The 7495-nt window shown below is 37.2% G+C and overlaps 1 pseudogene; it reads right to left on the minus strand.

Moving 5' to 3' along the window:
• Positions 1-4054: 4054 nt before the first annotated feature.
• Positions 4055-5541, minus strand: LOC102983987 (eukaryotic initiation factor 4A-II-like; annotated as a pseudogene).
• Positions 5542-7495: the final 1954 nt, after the last annotated feature.

Genomic DNA, 7495 nt, shown 5'->3' on the forward strand with positions numbered 1-7495 from the left:
ATTCAGATTTAGAGATGAAAAGTAGGACAGATGTGGGAGATTTGGCAAGTAGTTGCATATATGGGTCTGGAGCCCAAGTGAGAGGACTGGGTTGAAGAGAAGTTTCAGTTTAGTGATGCAACTGAAGCCCTGAGAGCAGAAGCTACTCCCTATGGAGAGTGTGAGGTCGAGAATTAATGAGGATTGAAGGCTGAAATCTTGAGAATACCTACATTAAAGGGATCCTCAGAGAAGAATGCACATTTGATTTCTATGGTGACAAATTTTTACCTGTTGAATCACAAAATAGTAACTATATTGTATATTCACACTGTTTGCTCCTCCATACTTTGATCCTTTTAAAACTAATATATATTTCAATAAGTACCAAACGACTCCATTCCTGTAAGTATATGCAGCAACGTCATCACAAACAACAAAATCAAAGCTCTAAGGGCTAGACAGAGTGCATCTGATTTGCCTCCCACCCCAGATTGGTGACATACATGTGTGGGCTGTTACCTTGTCAGCTTTCACAATGTCTCTGCAGTATGTGTCAAAACAGCAATCAGGTAAGCTGATTATGGACCTCGACATACCTGACATTCTTCGCCCAAGCACATGGGTTTATTCTTCTTTCTTTCATTCTTCATTGGTGCTTCTGTATCTTCAAAAACTTAACAAAAATATTTCAAGGACATGTAGCATTTATAAGATGTTGATTGATCAACAGCAATAAAGTTAAAAGTAATGAGTATTCCTATGAGTTATGCTGTTTTTAAGGAAGCATTAATGACTGATATAAACTGAGCTACTATTAAATCCATGTGGGCAGTTTGAATACTTTAAAAGACGATAATGGAGAAGGGGGAAAAGACAGTGAAAGTAAATTAAAAGAAATAGGAGTAAGTAAAGGTGCACTGTGTCAACCGTCAAGTATTATTTGGTTATACCTTGAGAGTTAAAACACATTTTATTTTTCTCATATTTAAAAAATTTTTATGTGTTATGTTTGCTCCGTAGATTTAATGCAGTGTTGGAAGGCTGGTCTCTGCTATTGCCATGGAGGTGTGCCAGTGAAACAGGATATTATCTTAAGATTAAAAAGACATTTTCTTTACTTATTTTACATCCACAATCGGGGAAGAATACACTTGTAGCCCCTTACTGCCACATACTGAGGATCACTGCCATGCACAGAATTGTAGCCATTCACATCAGTTTGGAGGATCCCAGGACCACTAGAGCAAAGTGTATTCTCTCAAATTGGAAGCAGAAGTAAAGAGTTCCACTGAGTAAATTCATGTTCCATATTTAATCTAAAAAACAAGTTGCAAATTGATTCTGGATCCAAGGGGGGAAAAGGTCATAGTCACGTCACAAAATGTCTGTGACTGGACAGCTCTTCCCAATCTTTGGTCGTAGCATAGCCAGTTTGATGTTATCCAGACCATTTCCCCTGTCCACAACTTTGTCTGTGCTGTGACAGCTGTGCCTGTGTACCTTGAGCAAAGAGCAAAGGACTGAAAGATAAGAAAGAGAAACACTTGCTCACGAATGTCCTGTTTTAAAGCTTGGGGGTCAGGACACAATTGTACTATGCCTGTCATGGGGCCATGTGGACAATGGCACCCAGAAAAATGCTCTGTGTTTCTAATGACATAGCCAGTGTGACACTTCTGTGCATCATATATACATTTTTTTAAGTTGGAATAAGTTTTCCTGTTATTATCTCAAGATACCTAGTATCACTAGAAGCTTTTATCTTAAAAGAAATTTTCTTTTATTTCCAGAGCATTTATAATTACCAAATCATTGTTTTAAAGATTGTTTAGTAGTTTCCTCAGTGTACAGTGGGTCATTACTTACTGTTTTTTAAACAGATTGAAAAGTGTACATTATCTTGAGATTAAAAGTTTCTATATAAGTAAATAAATCTTATCTAAAATGGTTTAATTGTGTATACTTTATTTCCATATTGTGGAAGAGAAATTTTACCTCTAAATAAGTAGTGGTAGTATATTTAACTCTGACTTTAAGGTACTTTCTCAGAGTATTTTGTCACTTTTGGAAATTGGGTGGATTTTTTTTTTTTTTTTTTTTTTTGCAGTTACATTGTTACAGGTTCTTTGGCAAAGGCCAGCTTATTCCACTCATCTTATTACACTGCCCAGAGCATCTTGATGTGGCAGCAGCTGTTCTGCTTAGAAGCTGGTGTGATTAGTGTTCTGGGTCCTACCCATCTTTGTTTTAGGGGAGGTACAATTTGGCCTATTAAAAAAAAGTTTTTTGGGCTTCCCTGGTGGCGCAGTGGTTGCGCGTCCGCCTGCCGATGCAGGGGAACCGGGTTCGCGCCCCGGTCTGGGAGGATCCCACATGCCGCGGAGCGGCTGGGCCCGTGAGCCATGGCCGCTGAGCCTGCGCGTCCGGATCCTGTGCTCCGCGACGGGAGAGGCCACAACAGAGGGAGGCCCGCATACCACAAAAAAAAAAAAAAAAAAAAAAAAAAAAAAAAAAAAATATTATCATACCACAAAAAAAAAAAAAAAGTTTTTTACATTTGATATGTTGTCCGTGTAAAGGGAAGATCCTCATCCACTCCTCTGTGGAATTCTGGTAGAATGAGGCATATTTAACATTATTTTCCAAATCTCCTATGTGAACAAGTATATCAATGAAATAGACATCTTTCATCACCACAGTTTGAGCTATTTGTCCATTATTTTGCATTTCTGTTCCATTTTGCACAGTACTATTTGAAGTCGTTTATAGGTGAGATGTTTGTAAGATACAGAACTTGTTCACCAGATCAGCTAAGAGGAAAACCACTTTAGGGATTTCTGTATGATCTAAAACATAGACTTGATTTTTATTTTAAAAGTGGCAATCACTGTATAGTGACTTAATGCATACTTTCAAAACCCATCCTAACAAAGCTGTACTTGACTGTTACTGCACATGCAGATTGCTTTAGTGATGAATATGCCTTTTGTAAACTCAGTATGCACATGGTAGCAAATAGCATCTCAAATTTAGGGAAATTATAAATTTATCTTTATGTCTTCAATGGAAAATAGAGAGGGACAAATATTTTCATCAATTAATAAAAGAAAAAATTGAAACATAAATGTGCATAATCCATGCAAAATCATATCAGTAAGCCTGGTCTTCTTGATTCTACCTTTGTGCTTCCTTTCTGGACATGGCAAGTATTAACCACCTATCGTGGTGCCCCATCGATGAACAACTGAATGACCCTCTTCTCATATCCTTTTCACTTTAATATCTTTTTTTTTAAGTGAATATACAATTTATTTAACATTCAAACTTCATTAAGACGTGCAATATGGCAATTTTACTGGGGTAAATGTTTAACCCTTTCTAGGATGATTGCTTGCTGGACCTTAGCAACAGGGCCCAGTTCACACTTAGCACTATTTAAATACTTTATTGAATAAATATAATACCAAACAAAATGCATTCAAATGCTTTCTAAAAACATCAATTTTAAAGGCCTTTCTATTCAAGCTAATGACAAACACAATAAAGGCAGATATGCTAGTTTAACATAATTGGCTGATTTTATATAGCACTTATATCTTTTAGTCCACAAGTATATTATTAGATGATAGAGAACATCTAATACAACCATTTCTACAGAACTAGGAAATAAATTTCTAAGAAAGAAAGATTTTACAGACCCCATCTTTTATACCCACCCCAACAGTCTAACTCTAAAGAGGATAAAGCCAACGACTTTCCTCACAAGAGCTCACGACTAATGTCGCTTTGCTATCAAAATCTGTATTTCTGATCTGTTATGAGCATTGAGACAAGATTCAAATATTCCCAAAGAAAGAAGCACAATGCACGTTGTGATCACTTATCAGCAACAGCGAGCACTGCATTCAAAACTATCTCATCCCAGGAATTAAATAAGGTAAGCCACATTCATTGGCATTTCCTCCACTGTAGTATTGTAGAAAGTCTCAATGTCACAAAGAATCCTCTTGTCTTCTTCAGTAACAAAGTTTATAGCCACACCTTTCCTCCCAAATCGACCCCCCCATCTTTTATACCCACCCCAACAGTCTAACTCTAAAGAGGATAAAGCCAATGACTTTGCTCATAAGAGCTCACGACTAATATCGCTTTGCTATCAAAATCTGTATTTCTGATCTGTTATGAGCATTGAGACAAGATTCAAATATTCCCAAAGAAAGAAGCACAATGCACGTTGTGATCGCCTATTCAGCAACAGCGAGCACTGCATTCCAAACTATCTCATCCCAGGAATTAAATAAGGTCAGCCACATTCATTGGCATTTCCTCCACTGTAGTATTGTAGAAAGTCTCAATGTCACGAAGAATCCTCTTGTCTTCTTCAGTAACAAAGTTTATAGCCACACCTTTCCTCCCAAATCGACCCCTTCTGCCAATTTCGCTCTTTATTCAGTGTGCTGTTTCACTTATGATTCTGCGTCCTAAATTACGTCAACGCCGTTTCTGAGCGCCATCTCGTCATCAACTGCTGCTATCGACCCCAACAAGTCAGTAGTGATCAGAACATGGCTTGACCCTGATCAGAATTCCCTCATGATAACATCTCTTTCCTTCTGGTCCATGTCACCATGCAGAGCAGAAACTGTGAAATCCCTGGCATGCATTTTCTCAGTGAGCCAGTCCACCTTATGCCTTGTATTGAGAAAAATAACAGCCTGTGTAATCATCAGTGTCTCGTACAAGTCACAAAGTGTATCCAACTTCCATTCCTCTCTTTCAACATTAATATAAAACTGTTTAATTTCAAGGGTCAATTCTTCCTTTTTCACCAGAATTCGAATGGGATCTCTCATGAATTTTTTGGTCACTTCCAACACATCCGTTGACATTGTGGCAGAAAGCAACACCACCTGAATACTTGTATTTGATTTTTGGAAAATCTCATAGATTTGATCCTTAAACCCTCGGCTCAGCATTTCATCTGCTTCATCCAAAACAAACATTTTGATCCATTTTGGAAAAAGATATCTTCTGTTTAACATATCAAACACTCCCTGGTGTACCAACAACAATATGTGGTGCTTCGGCCTGAAGTTTTTGCATTTCATTTCGAACGTTGGTTCCACCAATGCAGGCATGACAAGTTGCTCCCATATAGTCTCCAAGTGCCAGAATTACCTTTTGGATCTGTTGAGCCAGTTCTCTGGTGGGGGCCAATACTAGTGCTTGGGTCTCCTTGAACTCAATCTCCAACTGTTGCAGGATGGAAATAGCAAATGTGGCTGTCTTGCCAGTACCTGACGGAGCTTGAGCCATCACATCATACCCTTTAATACACGGGATAATAGCTCTCTGCTGAATAGCTGATGGCTTCTCAAAACCATAAGCATAGATGCCTCGAAGAAGAGACTCCTTTAAATTCATATCATCAAAGTTATCAACAATCTCATTTCAGTTGCTCTCGATGAAACCATCGGGCTCCTTTGGGAGCCTCCATGTTCTCTGTTATAATCCGCGGAGCTACCAGACATGATCCGATGAACCACTCAGTGCCCGACTGGAAAGCTAATATCTTTTTACTTCTATGTTGATATTCTGTCTATATGCTCCAGATTATAATTATATTTTAAAAGGGATTTTGCCTAAATTGGGCAGCTAATCTATAAAGAACAATATATAACATGTCTATAAGCTATTTTTGCTGTTTATACCAGTGGGTACAAAAATCTAATTGTAAGGAAAGTTGCAATTAAACGTTACTCAAATATGAAGCACTGTGGGACAAAGTATATTATGCATTGTACATCAATCTGTACACATGTACCCAAACCAAATCCTTGCTCCTCATCAGACATTCTTAATCATATTACCGGCATTTATAGCTATGTGAAATTACTGCATTTACTTGTTGATTTAATAATTTGTCTCCCATCATGACTATGTGAATTCCAGGAGAGTAGGGGCTTCTAATGGTCTTTTCCATTGTGTATCCCAGGCGAGGTGCTGTATCTCCAACACTTGACACAGACAAGATACCCAGTAAATATCAGTTGAACGGATAAATAAGTGAATAAATGAATGAATGAATACTATGTATCAGGATCTGCATCTGGGGCCTGGAAGATACCTAGATCTTCCTTCTAAACATTTTATTTGTATAGTTGGAAAAATGGAGAAAAAGTAGTTTGCAGCAAGCTACTTGGGATTATTAATAGTACACCTGGGACTAAATTATGGTCTCTTAATTCCTGGTCTAGTGTACTTTGAAATGCAATTCAACTTGATTATGAATGGTGGTGATTTTTTATATGGAAATGGTAGAAATTCCTTCTGCAATTGGTTCAAGTAGAGATCCTAATTAGAATATGTTATAGTAATTAGAAATGACTGTGTATGAGTAAAAGTATATGAAGAATCGGTGAATAAAAATACAAATTTGCATGTATAGTCTAATAACAACTATGTACAACATATCTATATCAATTAATAAGAGCCAGTGGATGTAAGTGGTTATAAGTTGAAATAGATTTGACTTTTTCTATAAAATTAAAATTAATGAAGGATCATTCTTATTTTAACTCTTAGAAATTCTGCTTCTTGCTTCTTTTTAGAGAGTGTTAGCTTCTGGCGTTGTTTTAAACATTGCTTGGAATTATTTGTCTTTTATTCAAAGACTTTGTATCACAATATAAATGTCCACATACAACTCTGCTTCTAATGTCTTCTGATAAATCAGTCCCTGGCCTCTTTGAAATCCTGAGTCTGTTATTTCTTCTATCTTTCCTATGCAGACACCTCACCACCCCAAAAGAAATATATTGTTCTTATACTTTTAAAAATATTAATTTACATTTTTTACAGGAATTGATCATTAAAAATATAGTTTTACAGATAGCTTACAATCACTGATGATAGGTAAGCTGGAAGGAAGACTCCTGAATATTACATGAGGTAGAATAATATTTCACTTCGAAAACTTTCCACAGTGCAATGACGAAGTCTTTCCACAGTGTAACAATGGAGAGAACTTTCACGTGGAAGTAGTATCCTATTCTGAGCTTACTCCCAGACTCCTATCGGTTAAAATTTCTTGACTTTGAACCTTTGTCATACAGTTCATTAGCAGACCTTTTTAATATGTTTCAAATTGGTTGGAAACCTAGTATAATATTGTAGTGTACAGGTTAAAATTCAATAAGAAATACCGAGGAAAATATCAGTTCTATATCATTTTCTTTGATTTTCACTTTTTGAATGTTTGAACTAAGTCAGTATTTTGAAAGTAAATCCTTGAAGGGTCCTGTGCTGACAGGACAAAGTGCAAATTCTTCCAAATGTACCTGCTGGGTTGGTTTCCCTCTGGTCCTCATTCTCTCCCCTGGGACCTCGTTTGCCTTAACCCAGCAGGACTCATGATCTTTCCACTCTCCCTGACACTGCTCATGCGTTTTCTCTGCTTAAAACCCTCTTCTACTATTTCCATGTGTGCCTCTCTTTTAATACCCAGTTAAAA

The sequence above is a fragment of the Physeter macrocephalus genome, chromosome 6, assembly GCF_002837175.3.
Source record: "Physeter macrocephalus isolate SW-GA chromosome 6, ASM283717v5, whole genome shotgun sequence".
Lineage (NCBI taxonomy): Eukaryota > Metazoa > Chordata > Mammalia > Artiodactyla > Physeteridae > Physeter > Physeter macrocephalus.